Below are 16,788 nucleotides of genomic sequence, written 5' to 3'. Positions count from 1 at the left end.
GTTAATAGAGATAGCGGTGTAGACATTTCCATGTTTATACAGATAGCGGTGTAGATATTTCCATGTTTATACAGATAGTGGTGTAGATATTTCCATGTTTATACAGACCGCGGTGTAGATATTTCCATGTTTATACAAATAGCGGTGCAGATATTTCCATGTTTGTACAGATGGCGGTGTTGATATTTCCATTTATACACAGATGACCGTGTAGATATTTCCATGTTTATACAGACGGCGGCGCAGATATTTCCATGGATATGTAGATGGCGGTGTAGATATTTCCATGTTTATACAGATTGCGGTGTAGTTATTTCCATGTTTATATAGATAGCGGTGTAGTTATTTCCACGTATATACACATGGCTGTGTAGATATTTCCATGTTTATACAGATGGCGGTGTAGGTATTTCCATGTTTATACAGATAACTTTGTATTTCCATGTTTATACAGATGGCGGTGTAGATATTTCCATGTCTATAGAGATAGCAGTGGAGATAATTCCATGTTTATACAGATAGCGGTGTAGATATTTCCATGTTTATTCTGATCGTGGTGTAGATATTTCCATGTTTATAGAGATGGCGGTGTAGATATTTACATGTTCATAGAGATAGCGGTGTTGATTTTTCCATGTTTATAGAGACAGCGGTGTGGATATTTCCTTGCTTATACAGATAGGGGTGTAGATATTTCCATGTTTATAGAGATAGCGGTGAAGATATTTCCATGTTTATACAGATCACGGTGTAGATATTTCCTTGCTTGTACTAATAGCGGTGTAGTTATTTCCATGTTTATACAGATAGCGGTGTAGATATTTCCATGTATATACAGATGGCTGTGTAGATATTTCCATGTTTATACAGATGGCTGTGTAGATATTTCCATGTTTATACAGATGACTTTGTAGGTATTTGCATGTTTATACAGATGGCGGTGTAGGTTTTCCATGTTTATAGTGATAGCTGTGTAGATATTTCCATGTTTATACAGATAGCGGTGTTGATATTTCCATGTTTATAAAGATCGCGGTGTAGCTATTTCCATGTTTATACAGATCGCGGTGCAGATATTTATATCTTTATACAGATGGCATTGTAGATATTTCCTTATTCACACAGATGGCGGTGTAGATGTTTCCATGTTTATACAGATGGCAGAGTAGTTAGTTCCATGTTTATGGAGATGGCAGTGTAGATACTTTCATGTTTACAGAGATGGCGGTGTAGATATTTCCATGTTTATAGAGATAGCAGTGTAGATATTTACATGTTTATACAGATGTCTGTGTAGATATTTCCATGTGTATACAGATGGCATTGTAGATATTTCCATGTTTATACAGATGACTGTATAGGTATTTCCATGTTTTTACAGGTGGCAGTGCAGATATTTCCATGTTTATAGAGATAGCGGTGTAGATATTTCCATGTTTCTACAGATGGCGGTGTTGATATTTCCATCTATACACAGATGGCCGTGTAGATATTTCCATGTTTATACAGATGGCGGCGTAGATATTTCCATGTTTACACAGATAGTGGTGTAGATATTTCCGTGTTTATACACATGGCAGAGTAGATACTTCCATCTTTATGGAGATGGCAGTGTAGATATTTTCATGTTTATAGAGATGGCGGTGTAGATATTTCCATATTTATAGAGATAGCGGTGTAGATATTTCCATCTTTCTACAGATGGCAGTGTAGATATTTCCATGTTTATACAGATGGCGGTGTAGATATTTCCATATTTATACAGATGTCTGTGTAGATATTTCCATCTGTATACAGATGGTATTGTAGGTATTTCCATGTTTATACAGATGGTGGTGAAGATATTTCCATGTTTATTCAGATGACTGTGTAGATATTTCCATGTTTTTACAGATGGCAGTGTGGATATTTCAATGTTTATAGAGATGGCGCTGTAGATATTTCCAAGTTTATACAGATAACGGTGGAGATATTTCCATGTTTATACAGAGAGGAGTCGAGATATTTCCATGTTTATACACATAGCGGTGTACATATTTCCATGATTATAGAGACAGCGGTGTAGGTATTTCCATGTTTATGCAGATAGCGGTGCAGATATTTCCATGTTTACACAGATGCCTATGCAGATATTTCCATATTTACACAGAGGGCTGTGTAGATATTTCTATGTTTATACAGAAGACAGTGTAGATATTTAAATGTTCCTACACATGACAGTGTAGGTATTTCCATGTTTATACAGATGTCTTTGTAGATATTTCCATGTTAATAGAGATAGCGGTGTAGACATTTCCATGTTTATACAGATAGCGGTGTAGATATTTCCATGTTTATACAGATAGTGGTGTAGATATTTCCATGTTTATACAGACCGCGGTGTAGATATTTCCATGTTTATACAAATAGCGGTGCAGATATTTCCATGTTTGTACAGATGGCGGTGTTGATATTTCCAGTTATACACAGATGACCGTGTAGATATTTCCATGTTTATACAGACGGCGGCGCAGATATTTCCATGGATATGTAGATGGCGGTGTAGATATTTCCATGTTTATACAGATTGCGGTGTAGTTATTTCCATGTTTATATAGATAGCGGTGTAGTTATTTCCACGTATATACACATGGCTGTGTAGATATTTCCATGTTTATACAGATGGCGGTGTAGGTATTTCCATGTTTATACAGATAACTTTGTATTTCCATGTTTATACAGATGGCGGTGTAGATATTTCCATGTCTATAGAGATAGCAGTGGAGATAATTCCATGTTTATACAGATAGCGGTGTAGATATTTCCATGTTTATTCTGATCGTGGTGTAGATATTTCCATGTTTATAGAGATGGCGGTGTAGATATTTACATGTTCATAGAGATAGCGGTGTTGATTTTTCCATGTTTATAGAGACAGCGGTGTGGATATTTCCTTGCTTATACAGATAGGGGTGTAGATATTTCCATGTTTATAGAGATAGCGGTGAAGATATTTCCATGTTTATACAGATCACGGTGTAGATATTTCCTTGCTTGTACTAATAGCGGTGTAGTTATTTCCATGTTTATACAGATAGCGGTGTAGATATTTCCATGTATATACAGATGGCTGTGTAGATATTTCCATGTTTATACAGATGGCTGTGTAGATATTTCCATGTTTATACAGATGACTTTGTAGGTATTTGCATGTTTATACAGATGGCGGTGTAGGTTTTCCATGTTTATAGTGATAGCTGTGTAGATATTTCCATGTTTATACAGATAGCGGTGTTGATATTTCCATGTTTATAAAGATCGCGGTGTAGATATTTCCATGTTTATACAGATCGCGGTGCAGATATTTATATCTTTATACAGATGGCATTGTAGATATTTCCTTATTCACACAGATGGCGGTGTAGATGTTTCCATGTTTATACAGATGGCAGAGTAGTTAGTTCCATGTTTATGGAGATGGCAGTGTAGATACTTTCATGTTTACAGAGATGGCGGTGTAGATATTTCCATGTTTATAGAGATAGCAGTGTAGATATTTACATGTTTATACAGATGTCTGTGTAGATATTTCCATGTGTATACAGATGGCATTGTAGATATTTCCATGTTTATACAGATGACTGTATAGGTATTTCCATGTTTTTACAGGTGGCAGTGCAGATATTTCCATGTTTATAGAGATAGCGGTGTAGATATTTCCATGTTTCTACAGATGGCGGTGTTGATATTTCCATCTATACACAGATGGCCGTGTAGATATTTCCATGTTTATACAGATGGCGGCGTAGATATTTCCATGTTTACACAGATAGTGGTGTAGATATTTCCGTGTTTATACACATGGCAGAGTAGATACTTCCATCTTTATGGAGATGGCAGTGTAGATATTTTCATGTTTATAGAGATGGCGGTGTAGATATTTCCATATTTATAGAGATAGCGGTGTAGATATTTCCATCTTTCTACAGATGGCAGTGTAGATATTTCCATGTTTATACAGATGGCGGTGTAGATATTTCCATATTTATACAGATGTCTGTGTAGATATTTCCATCTGTATACAGATGGTATTGTAGGTATTTCCAAGTTTATACAGATGGTGGTGAAGTTATTTCCATGTTTATTCAGATGACTTTGTAGATATTTCCATGTTTTTACAGATGGCAGTGTGGATATTTCAATGTTTATAGAGATGGCGCTGTAGATATTTCCAAGTTTATACAGCTAACGGTGGAGATATTTCCATGTTTATACAGAGAGGAGTCGAGATATTTCCATGTTTATACACATAGCGGTGTACATATTTCCATGATTATAGAGACAGCGGTGTAGGTATTTCCATGTTTATGCAGATAGCGGTGCAGATATTTCCATGTTTACACAGATGCCTATGCAGATATTTCCATATTTACACAGAGGGCTGTGTAGATATTTCTATGTTTATACAGAAGACAGTGTAGATATTTAAATGTTCCTACACATGACTGTGTAGGTATTTCCATGTTTATACAGATGTCTTTGTAGATATTTCCATGTTAATAGAGATAGCGGTGTAGACATTTCCATGTTTATACAGATAGCGGTGTAGATATTTCCATGTTTATACAGATAGTGGTGTAGATATTTCCATGTTTATACAGACCGCGGTGTAGATATTTCCATGTTTATACAAATAGCGGTGCAGATATTTCCATGTTTGTACAGATGGCGGTGTTGATATTTCCAGTTATACACAGATGACCGTGTAGATATTTCCATGTTTATACAGATGGCGGCGCAGATATTTCCATGGATATGTAGATGGCGGTGTAGATATTTCCATGTTTATACAGATTGCGGTGTAGTTATTTCCATGTTTATATAGATAGCGGTGTAGTTATTTCCATGTATATACACATGGCTGTGTAGATATTTCCATGTTTATACAGATGGCGGTGTAGGTATTTCCATGTTTATACAGATAACTTTGTATTTCCATGTTTATACAGATGGCGGTGTAGATATTTCCATGTCTATAGAGATAGCAGTGGAGATAATTCCATGTTTATACAGATAGCGGTGTAGATATTTCCATGTTTATTCTGATCGTGGTGTAGATATTTCCATGTTTATAGAGATGGCGGTGTAGATATTTACATGTTCATAGAGATAGCGGTGTTGATTTTTCCATGTTTATAGAGACAGCGGTGTGGATATTTCCTTGCTTATACAGATAGGGGTGTAGATATTTCCATGTTTATAGAGATAGCGGTGAAGATATTTCCATGTTTATACAGATCACGGTGTAGATATTTCCTTGCTTGTACTAATAGCGGTGTAGTTATTTCCATGTTTATACAGATAGCGGTGTAGATATTTCCATGTATATACAGATGGCTGTGTAGATATTTCCATGTTTATACAGATGGCTGTGTAGATATTTCCATGTTTATACAGATGACTTTGTAGGTATTTGCATGTTTATACAGATGGCGGTGTAGGTTTTCCATGTTTATAGTGATAGCTGTGTAGATATTTCCATGTTTATACAGATAGCGGTGTTGATATTTCCATGTTTATAAAGATCGCGGTGTAGCTATTTCCATGTTTATACAGATCGCGGTGCAGATATTTATATCTTTATACAGATGGCATTGTAGATATTTCCTTATTCACACAGATGGCGGTGTAGATGTTTCCATGTTTATACAGATGGCAGAGTAGTTAGTTCCATGTTTATGGAGATGGCAGTGTAGATACTTTCATGTTTACAGAGATGGCGGTGTAGATATTTCCATGTTTATAGAGATAGCAGTGTAGATATTTACATGTTTATACAGATGTCTGTGTAGATATTTCCATGTGTATACAGATGGCATTGTAGATATTTCCATGTTTATACAGATGACTGTATAGGTATTTCCATGTTTTTACAGGTGGCAGTGCAGATATTTCCATGTTTATAGAGATAGCGGTGTAGATATTTCCATGTTTCTACAGATGGCGGTGTTGATATTTCCATCTATACACAGATGGCCGTGTAGATATTTCCATGTTTATACAGATGGCGGCGTAGATATTTCCATGTTTACACAGATAGTGGTGTAGATATTTCCGTGTTTATACACATGGCAGAGTAGATACTTCCATCTTTATGGAGATGGCAGTGTAGATATTTTCATGTTTATAGAGATGGCGGTGTAGATATTTCCATATTTATAGAGATAGCGGTGTAGATATTTCCATCTTTCTACAGATGGCAGTGTAGATATTTCCATGTTTATACAGATGGCGGTGTAGATATTTCCATATTTATACAGATGTCTGTGTAGATATTTCCATCTGTATACAGATGGTATTGTAGGTATTTCCATGTTTATACAGATGGTGGTGAAGATATTTCCATGTTTATTCAGATGACTGTGTAGATATTTCCATGTTTTTACAGATGGCAGTGTGGATATTTCAATGTTTATAGAGATGGCGCTGTAGATATTTCCAAGTTTATACAGATAACGGTGGAGATATTTCCATGTTTATACAGAGAGGAGTCGAGATATTTCCATGTTTATACACATAGCGGTGTACATATTTCCATGATTATAGAGACAGCGGTGTAGGTATTTCCATGTTTATGCAGATAGCGGTGCAGATATTTCCATGTTTACACAGATGCCTATGCAGATATTTCCATATTTACACAGAGGGCTGTGTAGATATTTCTATGTTTATACAGAAGACAGTGTAGATATTTAAATATTCCTACACATGACTGTGTAGGTATTTCCATGTTTATACAGATGTCTTTGTAGATATTTCCATGTTAATAGAGATAGCGGTGTAGACATTTCCATGTTTATACAGATAGCGGTGTAGATATTTCCATGTTTATACAGATAGTGGTGTAGATATTTCCATGTTTATACAGACCGCGGTGTAGATATTTCCATGTTTATACAAATAGCGGTGCAGATATTTCCATGTTTGTACAGATGGCGGTGTTGATATTTCCATTTATACACAGATGACCGTGTAGATATTTCCATGTTTATACAGACGGCGGCGCAGATATTTCCATGGATATGTAGATGGCGGTGTAGATATTTCCATGTTTATACAGATTGCGGTGTAGTTATTTCCATGTTTATATAGATAGCGGTGTAGTTATTTCCACGTATATACACATGGCTGTGTAGATATTTCCATGTTTATACAGATGGCGGTGTAGGTATTTCCATGTTTATACAGATAACTTTGTATTTCCATGTTTATACAGATGGCGGTGTAGATATTTCCATGTCTATAGAGATAGCAGTGGAGATAATTCCATGTTTATACAGATAGCGGTGTAGATATTTCCATGTTTATTCTGATCGTGGTGTAGATATTTCCATGTTTATAGAGATGGCGGTGTAGATATTTACATGTTCATAGAGATAGCGGTGTTGATTTTTCCATGTTTATAGAGACAGCGGTGTGGATATTTCCTTGCTTATACAGATAGGGGTGTAGATATTTCCATGTTTATAGAGATAGCGGTGAAGATATTTCCATGTTTATACAGATCACGGTGTAGATATTTCCTTGCTTGTACTAATAGCGGTGTAGTTATTTCCATGTTTATACAGATAGCGGTGTAGATATTTCCATGTATATACAGATGGCTGTGTAGATATTTCCATGTTTATACAGATGGCTGTGTAGATATTTCCATGTTTATACAGATGACTTTGTAGGTATTTGCATGTTTATACAGATGGCGGTGTAGGTTTTCCATGTTTATAGTGATAGCTGTGTAGATATTTCCATGTTTATACAGATAGCGGTGTTGATATTTCCATGTTTATAAAGATCGCGGTGTAGCTATTTCCATGTTTATACAGATCGCGGTGCAGATATTTATATCTTTATACAGATGGCATTGTAGATATTTCCTTATTCACACAGATGGCGGTGTAGATGTTTCCATGTTTATACAGATGGCAGAGTAGTTAGTTCCATGTTTATGGAGATGGCAGTGTAGATACTTTCATGTTTACAGAGATGGCGGTGTAGATATTTCCATGTTTATAGAGATAGCAGTGTAGATATTTACATGTTTATACAGATGTCTGTGTAGATATTTCCATGTGTATACAGATGGCATTGTAGATATTTCCATGTTTATACAGATGACTGTATAGGTATTTCCATGTTTTTACAGGTGGCAGTGCAGATATTTCCATGTTTATAGAGATAGCGGTGTAGATATTTCCATGTTTCTACAGATGGCGGTGTTGATATTTCCATCTATACACAGATGGCCGTGTAGATATTTCCATGTTTATACAGATGGCGGCGTAGATATTTCCATGTTTACACAGATAGTGGTGTAGATATTTCCGTGTTTATACACATGGCAGAGTAGATACTTCCATCTTTATGGAGATGGCAGTGTAGATATTTTCATGTTTATAGAGATGGCGGTGTAGATATTTCCATATTTATAGAGATAGCGGTGTAGATATTTCCATCTTTCTACAGATGGCAGTGTAGATATTTCCATGTTTATACAGATGGCGGTGTAGATATTTCCATATTTATACAGATGTCTGTGTAGATATTTCCATCTGTATACAGATGGTATTGTAGGTATTTCCATGTTTATACAGATGGTGGTGAAGATATTTCCATGTTTATTCAGATGACTGTGTAGATATTTCCATGTTTTTACAGATGGCAGTGTGGATATTTCAATGTTTATAGAGATGGCGCTGTAGATATTTCCAAGTTTATACAGATAACGGTGGAGATATTTCCATGTTTATACAGAGAGGAGTCGAGATATTTCCATGTTTATACACATAGCGGTGTACATATTTCCATGATTATAGAGACAGCGGTGTAGGTATTTCCATGTTTATGCAGATAGCGGTGCAGATATTTCCATGTTTACACAGATGCCTATGCAGATATTTCCATATTTACACAGAGGGCTGTGTAGATATTTCTATGTTTATACAGAAGACAGTGTAGATATTTAAATGTTCCTACACATGACTGTGTAGGTATTTCCATGTTTATACAGATGTCTTTGTAGATATTTCCATGTTAATAGAGATAGCGGTGTAGACATTTCCATGTTTATACAGATAGCGGTGTAGATATTTCCATGTTTATACAGATAGTGGTGTAGATATTTCCATGTTTATACAGACCGCGGTGTAGATATTTCCATGTTTATACAAATAGCGGTGCAGATATTTCCATGTTTGTACAGATGGCGGTGTTGATATTTCCAGTTATACACAGATGACCGTGTAGATATTTCCATGTTTATACAGACGGCGGCGCAGATATTTCCATGGATATGTAGATGGCGGTGTAGATATTTCCATGTTTATACAGATTGCGGTGTAGTTATTTCCATGTTTATATAGATAGCGGTGTAGTTATTTCCACGTATATACACATGGCTGTGTAGATATTTCCATGTTTATACAGATGGCGGTGTAGGTATTTCCATGTTTATACAGATAACTTTGTATTTCCATGTTTATACAGATGGCGGTGTAGATATTTCCATGTCTATAGAGATAGCAGTGGAGATAATTCCATGTTTATACAGATAGCGGTGTAGATATTTCCATGTTTATTCTGATCGTGGTGTAGATATTTCCATGTTTATAGAGATGGCGGTGTAGATATTTACATGTTCATAGAGATAGCGGTGTTGATTTTTCCATGTTTATAGAGACAGCGGTGTGGATATTTCCTTGCTTATACAGATAGGGGTGTAGATATTTCCATGTTTATAGAGATAGCGGTGAAGATATTTCCATGTTTATACAGATCACGGTGTAGATATTTCCTTGCTTGTACTAATAGCGGTGTAGTTATTTCCATGTTTATACAGATAGCGGTGTAGATATTTCCATGTATATACAGATGGCTGTGTAGATATTTCCATGTTTATACAGATGGCTGTGTAGATATTTCCATGTTTATACAGATGACTTTGTAGGTATTTGCATGTTTATACAGATGGCGGTGTAGGTTTTCCATGTTTATAGTGATAGCTGTGTAGATATTTCCATGTTTATACAGATAGCGGTGTTGATATTTCCATGTTTATAAAGATCGCGGTGTAGATATTTCCATGTTTATACAGATCGCGGTGCAGATATTTATATCTTTATACAGATGGCATTGTAGATATTTCCTTATTCACACAGATGGCGGTGTAGATGTTTCCATGTTTATACAGATGGCAGAGTAGTTAGTTCCATGTTTATGGAGATGGCAGTGTAGATACTTTCATGTTTACAGAGATGGCGGTGTAGATATTTCCATGTTTATAGAGATAGCAGTGTAGATATTTACATGTTTATACAGATGTCTGTGTAGATATTTCCATGTGTATACAGATGGCATTGTAGATATTTCCATGTTTATACAGATGACTGTATAGGTATTTCCATGTTTTTACAGGTGGCAGTGCAGATATTTCCATGTTTATAGAGATAGCGGTGTAGATATTTCCATGTTTCTACAGATGGCGGTGTTGATATTTCCATCTATACACAGATGGCCGTGTAGATATTTCCATGTTTATACAGATGGCGGCGTAGATATTTCCATGTTTACACAGATAGTGGTGTAGATATTTCCGTGTTTATACACATGGCAGAGTAGATACTTCCATCTTTATGGAGATGGCAGTGTAGATATTTTCATGTTTATAGAGATGGCGGTGTAGATATTTCCATATTTATAGAGATAGCGGTGTAGATATTTCCATCTTTCTACAGATGGCAGTGTAGATATTTCCATGTTTATACAGATGGCGGTGTAGATATTTCCATATTTATACAGATGTCTGTGTAGATATTTCCATCTGTATACAGATGGTATTGTAGGTATTTCCAAGTTTATACAGATGGTGGTGAAGTTATTTCCATGTTTATTCAGATGACTGTGTAGATATTTCCATGTTTTTACAGATGGCAGTGTGGATATTTCAATGTTTATAGAGATGGCGCTGTAGATATTTCCAAGTTTATACAGCTAACGGTGGAGATATTTCCATGTTTATACAGAGAGGAGTCGAGATATTTCCATGTTTATACACATAGCGGTGTACATATTTCCATGATTATAGAGACAGCGGTGTAGGTATTTCCATGTTTATGCAGATAGCGGTGCAGATATTTCCATGTTTACACAGATGCCTATGCAGATATTTCCATATTTACACAGAGGGCTGTGTAGATATTTCTATGTTTATACAGAAGACAGTGTAGATATTTAAATGTTCCTACACATGACTGTGTAGGTATTTCCATGTTTATACAGATGTCTTTGTAGATATTTCCATGTTAATAGAGATAGCGGTGTAGACATTTCCATGTTTATACAGATAGCGGTGTAGATATTTCCATGTTTATACAGATAGTGGTGTAGATATTTCCATGTTTATACAGACCGCGGTGTAGATATTTCCATGTTTATACAAATAGCGGTGCAGATATTTCCATGTTTGTACAGATGGCGGTGTTGATATTTCCAGTTATACACAGATGACCGTGTAGATATTTCCATGTTTATACAGATGGCGGCGCAGATATTTCCATGGATATGTAGATGGCGGTGTAGATATTTCCATGTTTATACAGATTGCGGTGTAGTTATTTCCATGTTTATATAGATAGCGGTGTAGTTATTTCCATGTATATACACATGGCTGTGTAGATATTTCCATGTTTATACAGATGGCGGTGTAGGTATTTCCATGTTTATACAGATAACTTTGTATTTCCATGTTTATACAGATGGCGGTGTAGATATTTCCATGTCTATAGAGATAGCAGTGGAGATAATTCCATGTTTATACAGATAGCGGTGTAGATATTTCCATGTTTATTCTGATCGTGGTGTAGATATTTCCATGTTTATAGAGATGGCGGTGTAGATATTTACATGTTCATAGAGATAGCGGTGTTGATTTTTCCATGTTTATAGAGACAGCGGTGTGGATATTTCCTTGCTTATACAGATAGGGGTGTAGATATTTCCATGTTTATAGAGATAGCGGTGAAGATATTTCCATGTTTATACAGATCACGGTGTAGATATTTCCTTGCTTGTACTAATAGCGGTGTAGTTATTTCCATGTTTATACAGATAGCGGTGTAGATATTTCCATGTATATACAGATGGCTGTGTAGATATTTCCATGTTTATACAGATGGCTGTGTAGATATTTCCATGTTTATACAGATGACTTTGTAGGTATTTGCATGTTTATACAGATGGCGGTGTAGGTTTTCCATGTTTATAGTGATAGCTGTGTAGATATTTCCATGTTTATACAGATAGCGGTGTTGATATTTCCATGTTTATAAAGATCGCGGTGTAGATATTTCCATGTTTATACAGATCGCGGTGCAGATATTTATATCTTTATACAGATGGCATTGTAGATATTTCCTTATTCACACAGATGGCGGTGTAGATGTTTCCATGTTTATACAGATGGCAGAGTAGTTAGTTCCATGTTTATGGAGATGGCAGTGTAGATACTTTCATGTTTACAGAGATGGCGGTGTAGATATTTCCATGTTTATAGAGATAGCAGTGTAGATATTTACATGTTTATACAGATGTCTGTGTAGATATTTCCATGTGTATACAGATGGCATTGTAGATATTTCCATGTTTATACAGATGACTGTATAGGTATTTCCATGTTTTTACAGGTGGCAGTGCAGATATTTCCATGTTTATAGAGATAGCGGTGTAGATATTTCCATGTTTCTACAGATGGCGGTGTTGATATTTCCATCTATACACAGATGGCCGTGTAGATATTTCCATGTTTATACAGATGGTGGCGTAGATATTTCCATGTTTACACAGATAGTGGTGTAGATATTTCCGTGTTTATACACATGGCAGAGTAGATACTTCCATCTTTATGGAGATGGCAGTGTAGATATTTTCATGTTTATAGAGATGGCGGTGTAGATATTTCCATATTTATAGAGATAGCGGTGTAGATATTTCCATCTTTCTACAGATGGCAGTGTAGATATTTCCATGTTTATACAGATGGCGGTGTAGATATTTCCATATTTATACAGATGTCTGTGTAGATATTTCCATCTGTATACAGATGGTATTGTAGGTATTTCCAAGTTTATACAGATGGTGGTGAAGTTATTTCCATGTTTATTCAGATGACTGTGTAGATATTTCCATGTTTTTACAGATGGCAGTGTGGATATTTCAATGTTTATAGAGATGGCGCTGTAGATATTTCCAAGTTTATACAGCTAACGGTGGAGATATTTCCATGTTTATACAGAGAGGAGTCGAGATATTTCCATGTTTATACACATAGCGGTGTACATATTTCCATGATTATAGAGACAGCGGTGTAGGTATTTCCATGTTTATGCAGATAGCGGTGCAGATATTTCCATGTTTACACAGATGCCTATGCAGATATTTCCATATTTACACAGAGGGCTGTGTAGATATTTCTATGTTTATACAGAAGACAGTGTAGATATTTAAATGTTCCTACACATGACTGTGTAGGTATTTCCATGTTTATACAGATGTCTTTGTAGATATTTCCATGTTAATAGAGATAGCGGTGTAGACATTTCCATGTTTATACAGATAGCGGTGTAGATATTTCCATGTTTATACAGATAGTGGTGTAGATATTTCCATGTTTATACAGACCGCGGTGTAGATATTTCCATGTTTATACAAATAGCGGTGCAGATATTTCCATGTTTGTACAGATGGCGGTGTTGATATTTCCAGTTATACACAGATGACCGTGTAGATATTTCCATGTTTATACAGATGGCGGCGCAGATATTTCCATGGATATGTAGATGGCGGTGTAGATATTTCCATGTTTATACAGATTGCGGTGTAGTTATTTCCATGTTTATATAGATAGCGGTGTAGTTATTTCCATGTATATACACATGGCTGTGTAGATATTTCCATGTTTATACAGATGGCGGTGTAGGTATTTCCATGTTTATACAGATAACTTTGTATTTCCATGTTTATACAGATGGCGGTGTAGATATTTCCATGTCTATAGAGATAGCAGTGGAGATAATTCCATGTTTATACAGATAGCGGTGTAGATATTTCCATGTTTATTCTGATCGTGGTGTAGATATTTCCATGTTTATAGAGATGGCGGTGTAGATATTTACATGTTCATAGAGATAGCGGTGTTGATTTTTCCATGTTTATAGAGACAGCGGTGTGGATATTTCCTTGCTTATACAGATAGGGGTGTAGATATTTCCATGTTTATAGAGATAGCGGTGAAGATATTTCCATGTTTATACAGATCACGGTGTAGATATTTCCTTGCTTGTACTAATAGCGGTGTAGTTATTTCCATGTTTATACAGATAGCGGTGTAGATATTTCCATGTATATACAGATGGCTGTGTAGATATTTCCATGTTTATACAGATGGCTGTGTAGATATTTCCATGTTTATACAGATGACTTTGTAGGTATTTGCATGTTTATACAGATGGCGGTGTAGGTTTTCCATGTTTATAGTGATAGCTGTGTAGATATTTCCATGTTTATACAGATAGCGGTGTTGATATTTCCATGTTTATAAAGATCGCGGTGTAGATATTTCCATGTTTATACAGATCGCGGTGCAGATATTTATATCTTTATACAGATGGCATTGTAGATATTTCCTTATTCACACAGATGGCGGTGTAGATGTTTCCATGTTTATACAGATGGCAGAGTAGTTAGTTCCATGTTTATGGAGATGGCAGTGTAGATACTTTCATGTTTACAGAGATGGCGGTGTAGATATTTCCATGTTTATAGAGATAGCAGTGTAGATATTTACATGTTTATACAGATGTCTGTGTAGATATTTCCATGTGTATACAGATGGCATTGTAGATATTTCCATGTTTATACAGATGACTGTATAGGTATTTCCATGTTTTTACAGGTGGCAGTGCAGATATTTCCATGTTTATAGAGATAGCGGTGTAGATATTTCCATGTTTCTACAGATGGCGGTGTTGATATTTCCATCTATACACAGATGGCCGTGTAGATATTTCCATGTTTATACAGATGGTGGCGTAGATATTTCCATGTTTACACAGATAGTGGTGTAGATATTTCCGTGTTTATACACATGGCAGAGTAGATACTTCCATCTTTATGGAGATGGCAGTGTAGATATTTTCATGTTTATAGAGATGGCGGTGTAGATATTTCCATATTTATAGAGATAGCGGTGTAGATATTTCCATCTTTCTACAGATGGCAGTGTAGATATTTCCATGTTTATACAGATGGCGGTGTAGATATTTCCATATTTATACAGATGTCTGTGTAGATATTTCCATCTGTATACAGATGGTATTGTAGGTATTTCCATGTTTATACAGATGGTGGTGAAGATATTTCCATGTTTATTCAGATGACTGTGTAGATATTTCCATGTTTTTACAGATGGCAGTGTGGATATTTCAATGTTTATAGAGATGGCGCTGTAGATATTTCCAAGTTTATACAGCTAACGGTGGAGATATTTCCATGTTTATACAGAGAGGAGTCGAGATATTTCCATGTTTATACACATAGCGGTGTACATATTTCCATGATTATAGAGACAGCGGTGTAGGTATTTCCATGTTTATGCAGATAGCGGTGCAGATATTTCCATGTTTACACAGATGCCTATGCAGATATTTCCATATTTACACAGAGGGCTGTGTAGATATTTCTATGTTTATACAGAAGACAGTGTAGATATTTAAATGTTCCTACACATGACTGTGTAGGTATTTCCATGTTTATACAGATGTCTTTGTAGATATTTCCATGTTAATAGAGATAGCGGTGTAGACATTTCCATGTTTATACAGATAGCGGTGTAGATATTTCCATGTTTATACAGATGGCGGTGTAGATATTTCCATGTTTATACAGATAACTTTGTATTTCCATGTTTATACAGATGGCGGTGTAGATATTTCCATGTCTATAGAGATAGCAGTGGAGATAATTCCATGTTTATAGAGATAGCGGTGTAGATATTTCCATGTTTATTCTGATCGTGGTGTAGATATTTCCATGTTTATAGAGATGGCGGTGTAGATATTTACATGTTCATAGAGATAGCGGTGTTGATTTTTCCATGTTTATAGAGACAGCGGTGTGGATATTTCCTTGCTTATACAGATAGGGGTGTAGATATTTCCATGTTTATAGAGATAGCGGTGAAGATATTTCCATGTTTATACAGATCACGGTGTAGATATTTCCTTGCTTGTACTAATAGCGGTGTAGTTATTTCCATGTTTATACAGATAGCGGTGTAGATATTTCCATGTATATACAGATGGCTGTGTAGATATTTCCATGTTTATACAGATGGCTGTGTAGATATTTCCATGTTTATACAGATGACTTTGTAGGTATTTGCATGTTTATACAGATGGCGGTGTAGGTTTTCCATGTTTATAGTGATAGCTGTGTAGATATTTCCATGTTTATACAGATAGCGGTGTTGATATTTCCATGTTTATAAAGATCGCGGTGTAGATATTTCCATGTTTATACAGATCGCGGTGCAGATATTTATATCTTTATACAGATGGCATTGTAGATATTTCCTTATTCACACAGATGGCGGTGTAGATGTTTCCATGTTTATACAGATGGCAGAGTAGTTAGTTCCATGTTTATGGAGATGGCAGTGTAGATACTTTCATGTTTACAGAGATGGCGGTGTAGATATTT

Source organism: Pan paniscus, chromosome 19, assembly GCF_029289425.2.
Source record: "Pan paniscus chromosome 19, NHGRI_mPanPan1-v2.0_pri, whole genome shotgun sequence".
Classification (NCBI taxonomy): domain Eukaryota; kingdom Metazoa; phylum Chordata; class Mammalia; order Primates; family Hominidae; genus Pan; species Pan paniscus.
The sequence above is the reverse complement of the archived record's forward strand: the minus strand, read 5'-3'. Positions refer to the sequence as shown.